The sequence below is a fragment of the Manis pentadactyla genome, chromosome 1 (genome assembly GCF_030020395.1).
Source record: "Manis pentadactyla isolate mManPen7 chromosome 1, mManPen7.hap1, whole genome shotgun sequence".
Taxonomy (NCBI): Eukaryota; Metazoa; Chordata; class Mammalia; order Pholidota; family Manidae; genus Manis; species Manis pentadactyla.
The window spans coordinates 154,559,488-154,576,083 of NC_080019.1; the positions used below are offsets into that span (position 1 = coordinate 154,559,488).

General features: G+C 33.0%; 1 protein-coding gene across 6 annotated transcripts in view; it reads left to right on the forward strand.

Annotated features, from left to right (window-relative positions):
* Window positions 1-16,596, forward strand: part of EPHA6 (EPH receptor A6) — a 932,734-nt gene that overhangs the window by 111,913 nt on the left and 804,225 nt on the right. Inside the window, exon 3 of one of the 6 annotated variants that reach the window (XM_057501976.1) lies at window positions 6,572-6,648. The exons of the other annotated variants lie outside the window; for them this stretch is intronic. The gene's annotated coding sequence lies outside the window, so the exon portion shown is untranslated. The remainder of the gene's footprint in view (window positions 1-6,571; window positions 6,649-16,596) is intronic. 6 annotated transcript variants of the gene reach the window in all.

The following is a 16,596-nucleotide window of genomic DNA, read 5'->3' on the forward strand; positions in this document are numbered from 1 at the left end:
GATTACCAAAGGGGAGGGGTGAGTGGCAGCAGGTGGGGAGAGAGGGAAAAGGGGATTGAGGGGTGTTATGATGGGGACACATGGTGTGTGTGGTGTCACAGGGAAGACAGTATAGCACAGAGAAGACAAATAATGACTCTGTGGCATCTTAGTACACTGATGGATAGTGACTTCAAAGGGGTATGTGGGGGACTTGATAATATGGGTGAATGTAGTAACCACAATATTTTCCATGTGAAACCTTCATAAGAGTGTGTATCAATGATACCTTAATAAAAAAATAATAATATATGTGACCAGTGAATTTTTATGTATACACGTAAGAGATGTAATTTCTAGATAATTTCAGTAACCACTTATGACTAGTTAAAAATACAGTCTAATTAGGGATTTTTACTATATATACCTTTATACATTGTATCATGTATTAGTTTGCTAGGGCTGTCATGAAAAATTTCCACAAGCTGTTTGGCTTAAAACATCAGGGATCCATTCTTTCATGTTTCAGAGGCCAGAAGTCTGTAATCAAGGTATTGACGATACCAAGCTCCCTCTGAAGACTAGGAAAGAATCCTTCCTTGCATCTTCCAAGCATCTGATGTTTGCCAGCAATCTTTCGCATCCCTTACCTTGTAGCTGTATCACTTCATTTTCTGCTTGAGTCTTCAAATGACTGTTTTCCCTCTGCATATGTCTGTGTTTTCATTTGGCTTTCTTTCAAAGATACCATTCACTGGATTTAGGTTTTACCCTAATTTATTATAAACTTATTTTAACTTGATGACATCTGCATAGATCCTATTTCAAAACAAGGTCACATTTACAGGTTCTAGATGGAAATGAATTTTGGGAAGACACTATTCAACCCACTACATGTCAGCATATTAATTTTTATTGTGATATAAAAGGTATACTCATGATGTAAAGTAGAACAATATGGCAAATACGTGGGCTGATTCAACATGAAGTGTGTACTGTTGTTCAATGTCTGTCTCCTCAAGGTTAGCATCTGACATGATTTTTACTAAGGAGCAGTTGGAAAGCTAAGGAGTTAAACATATAAGTACTAATATTTTTAAACTATCAGATTATATCAGATTATCTCATAGTTTAAAAATATTTGATAGTTGTGTGCTGGTCAAACAGTTGTTCTTTTGTCTTTTGGAAAGATGTCTTCAGTGAAAGGTGAAGAAATGCTGCTACATACAATATAGAGAATAATGGAAACAAAGGGATTGGGCAAGTTCTATATTTTTTTCTAACTTTAGGAGAATATTATTATTTCAGTTTAGATATTTAGATACAACAACCCATATATAGATCATGAAAAATTTCTCAAATGATGGAAGCATGTAATAATTTCCTGTTAACTTTTAGTAGTTTAATGGTATTTGCCATGGTCAGGCTTTGGTCTGTTCTGTATTATGAATCAATGGTAATTAAGGTAGATTACTATTCACACTTACTTCTTTTGAATGTGGAGTGAACAATATTGATAATTATTCTGGGACAGTAGGTATCAGCAAGAGCTTTCAGCCGTGCTAGCTATTTACCAATTTACTGATTTTTTTTTTATTGGTAATTGGAATAGTTACATCTCTTACATGCCTCAACAAAGGAAAACCTAATGATCAGACATTGCTTCTCCCAGTCATGTTTAAGGTTTCATAATCATTGAACTAAGGAGGAGGAAGGTACTAATTCAATAAGATGACTGTGTTAATTGCTGTTAGCTGATTTACATAATCCCACAGAGGGCAGGAACATACGTAATTTAGAGGAAAATGTAAAAGCTACTGTCTAATCTAAAATTTCACATGTAACAAATTAAATATTCTTGTACCTGTGTCTTTTTTATCCAAGATGCTTGGATTATTGAAAATGCAGTTAAATGATATTGCATATCATCAGAATACCATTAAAATTTTTCTGAAAGAAAACTCATTTTTTTTTTAAAGCTCCAATAATCTTGGTGACACCTTTTCAGGGAAAAAAAGATCAGAATTTCCTTTTTAGGGCCCTCAATTTTAAATAACTGCCAATGCAGTTATAAAAGTTTATTTGTTGAGGCTCATTTATAATAGAGGATATGTGGAAAGATATATGTTTTAAAGATATGTTTTTCAGTGTTCAGTTATAAGGAAAAGCAGAGAAAAACAGGAGGAAGGAAGAAGATAGTGAATACAATAAGTATAAGAATATAGGAAATGTGGAAAGAAGGGGGATTTTGGGGAACACAGAATATGTCTATGATAGCAAACTTGGAAAGAGATGTTTAGTTTTGGAAATTCTTTATTATCTATGGAATGTTACTGAACAAGAAGATTTGCATGGAAAGTTTTTGCCACAGGAATAGGCTCTGGCATGTGCCAGTGCGATTAAGCAACCTATTCATCTCTGTCAGTCATGGCCCTTCAAAGACTGATTTCAAAGAATTGCCTGTTAGGAGAGGAAGGACATATGGAAACATTTGAAAGAACAAGTGATTTATGGCATCATTACTGAGTCCTGTAGCTATTATGCAAAACCTACAGTGTTTTTGTGAACAAAATTGAAAAACTAGAATTTCTTTGGATATCCACATTCTGAATCTTTAACCCAAAATGCATTAATATAACAGGCTACAGGTTGAAGATAAACTTGACTGCCTGGCTAAATAGGAAGCAGTGATCAGTATTGTTTCTAACTATATATTTGGCTAGGAATAGGAAAGAATCAATATTTCTGTTGCATAAATTGTAACATTTGATGCCTAAAGGCATCATGTTAGGAGAGGCTAAAACTCATGGAGAATGACAAGACAAGTCTTGACTTCATCAAGACAAGACAATTTTCATCAATTCATGAGACTTCCATCAGCCAAAAGATTCTGAAACCCTCTGCCATGGTCACTTTAGGTTAATCCAAGTGTATTCATGGGACTTGCAGTAGACCTAAATATTTGAATATGCTAAAGAAGGAAACAGTGCATATATTGGCTGTCAAGGAAGAAAAAGTATATATGTGCAGGTTCCTGAGGATAGCCATGATACATGTGGTCAAATGAAAATATATATTTAGAACTATTTATTCATTTATTTATACTAATATATATACTAGTACAATATGCAAACAGAGAAAAATATTGGCGAGAGACTTCTAAGTGGTTATGCATTAGTAATCCAGTTACCTTCTGGGTTCAGGATTAGATTGAGAAGACTCAAAAAAGATGACTTTTTTTTTTTTGCCTTTTATTCTTTTATAAAAAATAGTAGAATTATTGATGATATTCATGTTTTTATGCTTTTATAATGAGCAAGGAAAATGCTTGTACTTCTCAAAAGGGACAAAATTATTAAAATTTTATCTGTCATAACAGAATTAAAATAAAACTCTGTGATTTATAACTTAAACTCAAACTGAAGGAACAATTCCCTGTGTTGCCAAATGGATGGTATCTTGACCCTTTCTTAGGGAAAATAAGGGAGGGGAATGTGTTACAAATCCCTGTTGCCAAGAACAAGGAGATACAGGCTTCATTTTCTGGCTACAAGTCTGCAAGCATAATTATGATCTTTTAAGAGTTTTTCAAATGACCACTGATCAACTTCCAACAAGTCATAGAAATAGTGGTATTATAAACTATTTGGATATACAGTTGTATTCAGTAATTATGCATCAATTTGTAATTCTGCCAAACATCTATTAAATATTCTGGCTTCATAGTACCAAAAGAAAGGTTGAGCATTGCCCTAGAAAGTATTTATTCTCTATTGCATTTAACAAACAAAATGTGAGGACTTAAAGACATCACTATGATTTAATACAGAGAGATGATTATGCCAATGTCACAAAACATACTGCTAATTTTAAAATACCAGAGTAGTATATTGTCAATAAGAAAGGCAATGAAAAGATGGAAAAAGACCATGGGAGGGGCTAGGGCAGTGGAGACCTCTTGCCATCATTTAACATCTTGTGGGATTTTGCATTGGGAAGGATGGCAGGATGGCCATACTTGCTATTAGATTGATTGAGCAGATTTATAATTTAATAATTTAACAGAAAGTTACTTTTAAAGCAATGGGTTCGTTTCATCCAATTGGAAACAACTTCTGTAGTTAATTGAACTAGAGGAACTAAACCAGGAAATTGTTTACAAATGTGTTAGAAGTACTGGAGAAGTAAGAGGGAAAAGGAAATAAGCTAAAGATCAGTAACTGCAAGAAACTACTATTACCCTTAGGGCTGGAGGGGCAAAAGGAAATGATTATTCAGAGCACCACGATGTAGTACTACTTCTGCTGCTGAAACTACTGAGCCTCCATTTGTCAGCAAGCCAGGAGTCACACACCTCACTACAGGAGCCTTGGAGCCCCCAGTCCAGTGGGAACTCTCCAACAAATTTCTGAGGGGCTGGAATCCACATCAGTCTCTGAGGCTACATAGCCTGGAGCCAGAGCCAGCAAGGCTGTGCTGCTGAGAGACTGCAGAGCTGGCCCTGCTTCTGTTGCCAGAGTCAGAGCAGAGTAAGGAAACAAAAATGCTTTTTCTCCTCCTGCTATTATTACTCTCCCACTAGTTTCTCTCATTGACAGGACCTAATTGAAAAATTAGGCAGCAATGGATTCTGGGAAATTGCCACTGCATGTACTAATTTCTTCATTACTTCAACAAGTATGTATTAACATCTGCTGTGTGCCAGATACACTTTAAGCACTTGGGGCTCAGAAGTGAATAAAACAGACAAAACTTTTGCCTCCATGATGCTGACATTTTAGCAAAGAAAGAAAATAGTCACCTATGCACATGACTATAATGTAAAGTGGTGATAAGTGCTAAGAAGAAATAAATAATGGTGAAATTGTGCTGGAATTCGGGGGAGATCTTGATAAAGTAATATTTGAGCAAAACTCTAAAAAAAATGAGACTTGGTTATCAGAAGAGTTTTCTTGCGAGAAATATCTAGTGCAGAGCCTTTTAAGCTTGGATGATGGACAGGTATGAGGAAAAATGTAACTAGCATGGCTAGTGCAAAGGGAAGAAAGACAAGAGTTGTAGAAGGTGAGGAAAAAGAGATACTTTCGCCACTGTCTTGCGTTAATAACAATGAACTCATTTGACTCATATATTCTGTGGCACCTTCTTTGAGAGACTGTTCAAAAGTTACAACAGAAATTTTTAGAGATTTGCCAGGCTTCCAGCAGCGGCAATACTAAGTTTGATGTATAGGATGATATGTATGAAGCTCCTGACAAATAAAATTAGCTCTCAAAGAAATAAAAACTATAATATTTTACTTGTCATAAATTGTAAACAGACAATAACACTGACAAAAGAGCATTAAACTAGAGCAAGAACTAGTGTTCTTGTTCATACTGGAAGCACTGTATATGTCAGGAAGCAAATATTTACCACAAACCATAAAACCAACATTTTTCCTACTATTATCATTTATGAGAATCTTGCCTAGGGAATTCAAAAAGAACATGTGACATGTGCTTGAAGATGTTAATTGCCGAGTTATTTAACATTTCTAAGAGAACAAAGAAAAATGGCTTTAGAATTTAAAGTTCATTAATATTTATGATACTGCAACTTGTATCACTAAGTCATAGATGTTTTATGGTGACTTCGGTCTATTAAGAACACCAAGGTCTTAAGATCTTTGCTGTTCTGTGAATAATTTTATAGGAATATTTTGTTTCCAAATTCTTTAAAAATCATTTTAAATAGGATGTAGAATATTCTTCCTGTGTTTGACTCTTTTTTACTGTAATTTTAATGTTTAGAGTTATTAGTCTGAGATTGCATCTACTCAATCCATTGCATTTGGTTTAATCAACCTCCTGAATTAATCTAATTCTGTGTAAAAATACAGATTTTAAAAATTATATGGAGTATTGTCTTTCTGAAAAGAAAATGAATGCAAATTAAATTAAAAGCCAGTAATGTTATCTAAGCCAAACTAAGTTTCACGATTCTGTGACACTGGATTTTAGAATGGTAAATGTGCCTGAACTGAAATACCTCCTTTGTTTTATCACTGGTAGAAGAACTTGTGGCTTATAGAAAAAGGTTGTAGGATGTAGGAAAGAAGAGTATTGTTTTCATCTGGTTTTTCTTGCTATTGTAGGAATCGCCAAGAGTGACAATCTATAGATGTTGGAGAAAATAAATTGGTTTTAATTTGTATATGGATCTTTTAAATATAGTAAATTTTTAGGCTATAAGAGTAATGACTTTTGTCATAGATTAGCTAAAAAAATTTTAGGATTTTTTATTAGAATGACAATGTTCACATGCACATGCACACTCACACACAGTATATAGTTTAGTAGTTCAAAATCTGAATGTGATAGGTCTGCTGAGTTCAGATCATATTGAGCAATCATTGAGAAACCCAATGAATTGCAAAAATGTTATTTTTCTTTTTCTTTTTCCTTAAAAAAAACATGAATTTTCCAGATTCATTCATTTACCAAGAAATTGCTAATTACAGCTGCAAGAGAGAGGTGGCAGGCAAGATAACTTCCAATTCCCCTACTTTCTCTCTGTCTCTCTCTCTCGTTTTTACTTTTTATTTCTGCAGATCCTGCAGTCTCAGATTTCCACTCTGTTCTCAGACCAACTGTGTATGTGAAGTGGGTCAAGTGTCAGCCATGTTTGGTAAGTTTCATTTAAGTCTAGGTTTTTGTCTTTCCTGGTTCCTAGTTACTTTACCCGTAGAGCCCTATTCCTCATGCTCTAACACCTGTTCCACAAAGTATTAATAAGACCTTCTTTCCTCACTTACTTATCTGTGGAGCATCTTGAACACTCTTCAAACAAGGGAACTTGTATCACACCTGTTTCTGTTCAGACATCCTGACATGCCATGTGCCCTTTTGACCTGTCACACCCTTTTATCTTTGTGCCTCTGCACCTTTGCCTGAAATTTCCAGTTACATCTTATGTTTTTTGTCTTAATTGTCTATGTTGCTTCTTGTGGTCCATCAAGACTACATAGCAGTAGCAAAATCCCACAATAGTTAACTTAGGACAGCCATTGAGTTAGGAGGTAGAGTTTCCAAGGTACCTTTTCTCTAGAAAGTTTAGATGAGAGTAAGGAAATGTAGTGCAGAATTTGGGTTACTGGAAATAACTAGGAGGAACCAGGACATGGGGAAGGATAGATATATGACAAAGGACATAAGGCTCTGCAAGGATAAGATGATCAGGTCTAGGTTTGTAAGACATTAAGTTTCTAGATAACTAATGCCTGGAATCTTAGTGAGGAGTGATAGGCAGCAAAGGAGGAGTGAATTGGATACTAAGGAAATATATATATTAATGGACAAAACTAGGTCCATTTGGATTTATAAAAGATGACTTCCTGCCACTTGTCCTACTCTTGATGAAATAATGAAAGGTGATAACTAAAGGCGCTGAAGAAATTTTTTTTAAAAGAAAATTATAAAGTATGCCTTTAATTTCTACTATATATATATATATATATATATATATCCATATATATATATATATCCATGTGTATATATCCATATATATATAAAATTCATTAAATTGAGTTTAGCACTTTCTGGAACATTTTGTTATAGATAACTTGAATGCAAGTATGTTAAGACTGACTACTTAAATATTTTACATTATTTCCTTTTAATATTTATTGTGCACCAAGTATGTGTGTTCAAGGGATGTTATAGGTGTTATTTATTATGTATTTTATTAAAAAATGTTTGAGTTCTTTTGATTATTCTGATTATTCATTATGATAATGGAAAAGTTACAAATGAGATTTCTTAGTTTCTGAGTTCTTGCAGCTATTTCTAGATCTTTACCTATTGTTGATAAGAATGGAAAATTTTGATATTTCCTGTTGTTTTACAGTTGCCTTATTTTTTTCATCTTTTGTTTGCATAGGTACTACATCTTTTGTATACATCTCTAGTATCTTTAATATTCAGTGGAAGATACCAGGTTCTAGAGAAGATACAGGGACAGTTCTTGTTTATGATGTTCTGCAATTAATGATCACTTTATTATTGATTTAAAAATGTGATATTCCTTCCTCAAAGTCATATATTTGTTGTTAATTTACCAAATTAATTTACAGTATATCCTGGGATATACAACATTGGAAAAGTGTTAAGGTTCAATAACATTCAAACAAATTGGTTAAGATAAGTTTCTTGTTTTTGGTGTTTTTGTTGCTTTCTCCTGTTACCCATAGTATATATCAATATATAATTCCATTCCAAAGGCCAAATTAATCTTATTTATTCATTTATTTAATAACTCCTGGCTTTTTTATCAGTACAAGAGTAAAACTGAATAACCACAAAATTTTGCAAAAAGTTTCAGATATTTCACCAGAGATTTTCCATATCTTATTACTAATGATAAATATAGCAAAATGAAATACTGACTTGTGTTGCTTTTTTTTTATAAGATTGAATTTTATGTTGCATGTCTCATATTTTGTGTACTTGGATAGCTTATTATTCTTATCTGAGGTCAGTAAATAAGGTGAAAATTATATTTCTTTTTTTCTACTCAAATTTTAGCAATTTTCACTTCATATTGAGATAATAGTATCTATTATTAACTGAGCGAGTCAATGAAGTGCAATGGAATCTAAGAGCAACTGGATGGGAGAGCTGGTTGGATATGTGATGATTGTTGTAAAGAGAGAGAAATAAGTACAAATTCTTTTTAAACTTACAAATAAAGAAAACATTTTCTGTATTGTTATTGTAAACTGTTGATGACTTTGAAAGCTTAACTGATTTTTTATCATCTTAACTGGTTTTAAGGGGATGACTTTGTTGATGTTAATCTACTATGAGCCAAAAATAAAGTTTTCAGAAGTTTGTAAAGTGATTGAAGCAGCTGCAACAGATAAAGAACAGGAGCCAAAGTTTCTTTACTTTATATTGATTCAGTTGGTGATCAATATACTCTTTAAGGTTTCAGCAATAGATATAGAGAAGTGTAGACATGGGTCTTTTAATGACAGATATATTTTTTCATGTTCATTTAACTGTTTGTTTTTGTTCTGTCCTTAAATAAAATAGCTTGGAGAGGTTTATCAGTAAAGAGCTTAGTGGTACCTTTTACATTAAGATGCTAATATAATTAGTGTAGATGAGAATTATTCTGGGCATACCTCTTAAATAATGAAAAAATAATAATTTATTGTAATTTATTAAGATAGTCCACTAGATTCATAATCTTTGACTTATTTTTAAAAAATAAGTACCAGTGACAAAATATTGCATAAAGACAGACAAATATAATATGAACTTTGCTTCACAGACATCTTTCAATATTTGTTTGAATTAATTTTTATTCTTTTCTGCTATCTCCCTCTTGGCATTTGGGAATGGCTAATATCCACATATGAGATACTAAACTAACTTATACAGTGTATGTAATAAAAATAGTGTATCTGTGGCTTCCTTTACTAAGTTTATTTATATTTAAAATTTTCCCAGAAAGAATATGAGGCAGCTGATCATAACATTGTACTTTCTCTGTTAATTAATATATTACTTTGAAACTAAAGATAGTTTAACTTTAGTATAATCTAAATACTACATCTTAAGAAGTCTTCACAGTGCCCTTCATGTTGAAGGTGCTCAATATATGCTTTTTGTATTAATGAATGAATGAAGTCAAAAGACATGAAAAATCTCAGCGAATTGCATTACTCAATAGTTATGTTATATGAGTAACTAGAATATTGTGGCCTAAAACTTCAACTTTCTTAATAGGCAAGTTGGGACGGGAGTAGTGATCACTGTCACAGAATTTATGCTTAACCTTGCGCGAGGTCCTACATATGCTTTGGGCATATATTTCCTCAATTATACAATGTGGGAGTTGGTCTAGATATAATCTAAGCTTCCACCCCCTTCCATCTGGTGTCTGCGAGTAGCCTATTTCTGCTTGCACATTCCCATAAATAGTTAGCTTTTAATTACTGAGGATGTTCAATCCACCTCTGGATATTCCTAAATGCCAGTATTCTTTCTTACACTGAGCTAAAATATGTCTTCCTAAGTTTTGTGTTGTTCATAAATGTGCCAAGTGTGGTAGTCAATTAATTGTACTTGTGGTTCAGTCAACATTTCTCCATTATGCACACAAGGACATCATAGAAACTTAATTATGCCCTGCAAAGTCCTGATCCATCTTGATGGCTGCATTTTCTAGCAAGGAAGGAAGGAAAGGAGGGAAGGAAAGAAAGAAGGGCAGAAGGAAGGAAAGGAGGAAGGAAGGAACAAAGGAATTTATATAGATAAAACTTGTTATTAGAAAAATTCATAGGGTTCTTTATCTCAATTTTGTTTATGCAAATACCATTCTCTCTACATCATCAATTTCTCCATGTGTAAGTCAGAACAAATTGCCAATCAACAGTTAAGTATCTTTCACTATTTCACAACATATATACCAGAAAAGTAAACAGGAGATTCCAATATTGTGAGAAAAGTGTGTTGATGTAAAAAATAGTGGACTCTGTGAAATACTAGAGAAAGAACCTACCCCAATCATAGAGGCTAAGAAAATTTCCTTAGGAAAAGTAGCATCTAACTGGAGATCTGAAGGGTGGGTAGGATTTAGCCAGACAAAGTGGAAAAGCAAAAGTTTTTTAGACATAATCACAAGTTCTTAAACAAGAGAGTGCACAGTGACTTAGATAAAAGAAACACAATTGAATATTCTGACAGCATGGTTTTTGAGAGAGGAAAAGGCACGTAAATTGGAACTAGAGAAGTATCCAAGAGGAGTTCTGAAAGATCTTGTGTATGCCACAAGTTACAGAATGTGTGTTTATTTTACTATGTATTGTTCATTTAAAATTTTCTATTAGGGAACAATTTCCTAACTTTCCAAACCTGGCCATATCCCCCTTGTATATGTTCTTTTAGCACTTTGTACTTCACCTTCAGAGTGTATGTCATAATTATAATAAAATAATAATTGTGAGATTAGATGTTCAGTTCTGATTCTCCTCCTGGGTCATAATCTCTGAGATTGTAGAGACCAAACTGTCTAGTTTATTGCAGTATCTTGAGCATCTCTTCAGTGCCTTTTATATAGTAGGTGCTCTGTAATTAAGTATTGAATGATCTGTAGGGACCTAAGTACTATGAAATATTTGAACATTAACTAATTTAGGTAAATATTACAGAAAATTACTATTGCTTTTGATCTCTTTTCTTTCTCATCCTTACTTCCCTGAATGCATTTAACAAGCAATTATTGAAGGCCTTCCTATGCCAAGTACTATAATAGAAAGTAAGGAAGATAAGTGATATGGTATGTGAAAAATATTCTAAAAGTTAATGGCTACAATTCAAGTAAGATATATTGAAGAGGCATAAATAACAATATTAACTATGCTGCTAAAGACATAGATTTTGTCCTCTTACTACAACTTAAAAAATGTTTTATCTTTTATGTATCTCTTGTATTCCTGAAGCTTCATGTCAACTTTCAAATGATTTTTTTATGCTAACACAGAAAGAATCTCCTGGGTAGAGCTTCTTTTAAAGTATGTTAACTGACTTGCTGTTAGTAATTTAACAAAGGTTAAATATTATCCTAAAAGATCAGGAGATCTTGATGAATTGGAGATAGCTTTTTGCTCTTCTTAAAAATTTACATAATTTTCTTGATCAATGATAAGTGGGTGCTTCTCTATTTAGGAAAATTTTAAGTTATGTAAAAATAAAATATTTTTTAGCTGGAAAAGTGAATATGATTTTAGACACTGTTGGTAATCATTTTTTTAAAAAAGCTACTCTAGTTATGAAAAGTAGCTGCAAATGTACTGATAAAAGTACCTGAATTCAAAAGGGTCTATTTAGGATTTGGTCTTGCAAAGCAATTATTACATTGAAAAATTTTCCAAAATTATTTTCAGCTCTTAAAGTTACCATTTGAGATTTGAAAAGAACAGTAGTTCCTGAGCACCCAACTTAGTTAAATTTATGCAGTGTATGAAGAAAATATGTCATGATCTTTGAGTGAGCTAGATGGCAACATGTCAGTTTATTAAAGGATAAAAGTATTAATCAGAGAAAAAAGTTGGGAGAATCTTGTTTGCCAGGAAAATATGAAGGTTTATACATATTCTAGCGTTATTTAGTTTGATTTTTCTCCTCTACATTCCTATTGTTGTGAAATAAAAATTAAAAGTCTGTTGAAGAAGGTCATCTAAATTCTTTCATAAGATTGTGAGAAAATTGTGAGTTAAAATAATCATATTTCAATTTTGTATGCAAGTTAGTGAAAAACGGTGTTAAGAAAAAACAAAACCTTTTGATAGGTAATTCAATTAAATAGTCTCTTGTCAATATTTAAATATTCATATGGTACTTTGGATTGAGTCTTAAAGTTTATAAAATTACTAGCATATCAAGACACAGACTTTTTAGAAACAAAGTATTGTAAAAAATAAGATATGTCTTCTTTAAAAGAAAATAAGGGAAGAGGGAATTTAAGCTAAGCATATCAGCCAACAGTTAAAATTTAAGGAAAATGTCATATATAATCAAATACTTGTTTATCTTGTTTTCAAATTGTCCATTCCTTTATTCATATGTATTAATTATTTATATTTCAATGATGAGAAGATGCTTCTTTTCTGTAAGTGGTATGTAAAGTAATTTAGGCTACTCTGATTCTTCTATACCTGAAGAAAACCATTGTTCTCTAGTGGAAGCTATGCAATTACTAGCTTAATGCATAGAAGTAGTTGAATTATTATTTGGGTATTATGGGCAGTGATGAAGGGAATAAGTTACAGGAACACCTAATGTATTTCTACTATTTTAAAAAAATTTAATTCTTACAAAAATTATTTCATTAGTGTTATTCTCATTTTATAGTAAGGAAATTGAAGCTTATAAGGTATAAGAAAATATTTTACATTAATGCCAGCCTTTTTTTTTCAGGGAATCAAGATTTAATTAAAAATGTATCTCAAGTCAGCGAATGTTCTTCCCTTTATACTGCCACGGGCGTCTCACCAGATATTGATAATGATACAATTGCAGCAAGAGAAATAATAATAATGGTGAGAGCACAGACTTATTGTGCTTAGTCTTCCAGACACTATCCCAAGCACTTTATATACATTAATTCCATTTAATTTGGAAAAGAGCCCTATGAAACATACACTGTTTTATCTTAGTTTTACAGGGAAGAAAAAGAAATTGGGAAATAGAAGAAACTATGATTATATGGGTGTGTATAAGTTTGTGTGATTCTAGTGATAATAGGTAGTTTTGTATTTCAGTATGGTTTTAAATATATGCCAGCCATCCTTTAATAATTTACAATTTAAAATGCTGTTAATTGAGTTTCAAGAAGGTTATGAAGTATTCAAGACCTAATAAAATTTGTAAAATACCCTATCCATATTTGTGGATGTATAAGGAATAATGTCGGCATATTTGTAATTCTTGGTTCCAGAGTTACCCAAAAAGCATAATTAATTTTACTTTTTTTATTTGTGAGTTTGAGAACAGGGCTTTAGGGAACTGATCTTTACCTCTTGTCTGTAATGAGGTTCTCACTGGAGATAGAAATGGAGATAGTGATTTTGATCTGTGTAGAGGAAAAAGGAATACAAGCATAATTGATAATTTTCATAATTGTAAATGCAGGAAGTAGTTGGAATCCTCTTTTAGTCTTTCCCTTTTTTTTTGTATCATCTTTATCATTTTGGGTAAGAATAACATAGTATTGCTGGCATTACTTGATAGTTTAGTAAAGATTCTGCTGTAGTTACTGAAGGTCTGAGAAAAAAAAATGTAGTAGTCTTGAAGGGACTATAGAGAAAACAATGAACTACAGGAAGAAGGATAGAAGAAATAGGGACTCCAATGGAGAATGAGTAAGAGAAGGAGACTGAAAGAGCTGTCCTCATGGAGGAAAGTAAGTTGGTCTAATATGGCAGAATGCACAGAAGACTGTCTTTTTTTATTAAATGGCCAATTACTACCCAAGGAGATCATTATTATTACTATATGTCTCTAGAACAGGGATCAATGAGTTCAAAATACTGAGCAATGAGGAAATACAAGAAGTCCCTCCCAAATTGCAGACCCAATAACTTAATATAATTTGTAAAATGAGAAATCAGTACATTTTATTAATCAACTTGTGTAACCTAATGTTTAGTAATCTCCAAAAGTGTAAAAGATTTAATATTTGTGTATCACTACAGTTCCATTAATAGTCTTTAGTTTTATAACAATTGAAAAACTTTTTTTCAATAGAACTTAATTTTCTATAGTACCTTTTAAAGTTTTTTTGACAGAGAATAATTTTTACATTACAAAGCAGTATTTTAGAAAATCGTGAAAATAATACTCATCCCTGTTATTTCCTATTTTATTTTTTCCTAGTCTCTTCTTGTCCTCCTCATCTTCCACTCCCTATCATCCATTCACTCTATTCTTTTCTTTCTGGCAATCTTGGAATGCATGACACACTACATTATTTTGATGATCCAATCATGGTTGGGATTTACAGTGCATAGAGATAGGAATATACACAAAAATTATGATTTATAGGTAATTATTACTAAATTTACCCTATGCTAGAAGTTAAAATAGGTTTTGAAAGGAAAAACAACTATGGTATACTTTTCCAACTAGATAAATTACATTTTACATTTACATATTAATTTTTATAGTTGCATACTAATAAAACAGGAAAAAATATCCTTTTTAATATTTAGCTTTAAGATTTCAAGGGTTGTGTTATAATAAATTAAGGGAATTTGCACTATAAGTGATAATTAATGTATAAAGGTATTGCCTGATGGTTAGAATGTCTTCATATTATAGAGTTCTTTGCCCATTTAGTGATGGAACTCAACAGCAAGGCAGCAAAGAATGATGAGTAGGAAATGCCTAAAAAATTACATATAGAACAGCTTTATACTTTTGGAATTACTGTATAAGGTTTTTGAAATTCCATTTTACTAGAATTAATTAATTCATAGTGGGATTCAGTGTTCTTTTAGTGAAAAAAAGTTTGTGTTTCACATTGCAGGACAGTTTTTAAGTATGAATAAAACAGAGGAAGATAGCATTCTATTTTTTTTTTTTTTGAAGAACATTATGTTTGCTAGGGTCTCCCCTACCCCAAGTCCCCCCTCACAAACCCCATTACAGTCACTGTCCATCAGCATAGTAAGATGTTATAGAATCACTACTTGTCTTCTCTGTGTTGCAAAGCCCTCCCCTTTCCCCAACCCCCCACATTATACATGCTAATCATAATACCCCCTTTCTTCTTCCCTGCCCTTATCCCTCCCTCCCCTCCCATTCTCCCCAGTCTCTTTCCCTTTGGTAACTGTTAGTCCATTCTTGGGTTCTGTGATTCTGCTGCTGTTCTGTTCCTTCAGTTTTTCTTTTGTTATTATACTCCACAGATGAGTGAAATCATTTGGTATTTGTTTTTCTCTGCTTGGCTTATTTCACTGAGCATAATACCCTCTAGCTCCATCCATGTTGTTGCAAATGGTAGGATTTATTTTCTTCTTATGGCTGAATAATATTCCATTGTGTATATGTACCACATCTTCTTTATCCATTCATCTACTGATGGACACTTAGGTTGCTTCCAATTCTTGGCTATTGTAAATAGTGCTGTGATAAACATAGGGGTGCATCTGTCTTTTTCAAACTGGAGTGCTGCATCCTTAGGGTAAATTCCTAGAAGTGGAATTCCTGGGTCAAATGGTATTTCTGTTTTGAGTATTTTGAGGAACCTCCACATTGCTTTCCACAATGGTTGAACTAATTTACATACCCACTAGCAGTGTAGGAGGGTTCCCCTTTCTCCACAACCTCACCAACATTTGTTGTTGTTTGTCTTTTGGATGGTGGCCATTCTTACTGGTGTGAGGTGATATCTCATTGTGGTTTTAATTTGCATTTCTCTGATAACTAGCGATGTGGAGCATCTTTTCATGTGTCTGTTGGCCATCTGAAGTTCTTCTTTGGAGAACTGTCTGTTCAGCTCCTCTGCCCAGTTTTTAATTGGATTATTTGCTTTTTGTTTGCTGAGGTGGGTGAGCTCTTTATATATTTTGGATGTCAAGCCTTTATCAGATTTGTCATTTATGAAAATATTCTCCCATACTGTAGGGTACCTTTTTGTTCTATTGATGGTGTCCTGTGCTGCACAGAAGCTTTTCAGCTTGATATAGTCCACTTGTTCATTTTTGCTTTTGTTTTCCTTGCCCGGGGAGATATGTTCATGAAGAAGTCACTCATGTTTATGTCAATGAGATTTTTGCCTATGTTTTTTTCTGAGAGTTTTATGTTTTCATGACTTACATTAAGATCTTTGATCCATTTTGAATTTACTTTTGTGTATGGGGTTAGACAGTGATCCAGTTTCATTCTCTTACATGTAGCTGTCCAGTTCTGCCAGCACCATCTGTTGAAGAGACTGTCATTTCCCCACTGTATGTCCATGGCTCCTTTTCGAATATTAAAAGACCATATATGTTTGGGTTAATGTCTGGAGTCTCTAATCTGTTCCACTGGTCTGTGGCTCTATTCTTGTGCCAGTACCAAATTGTCT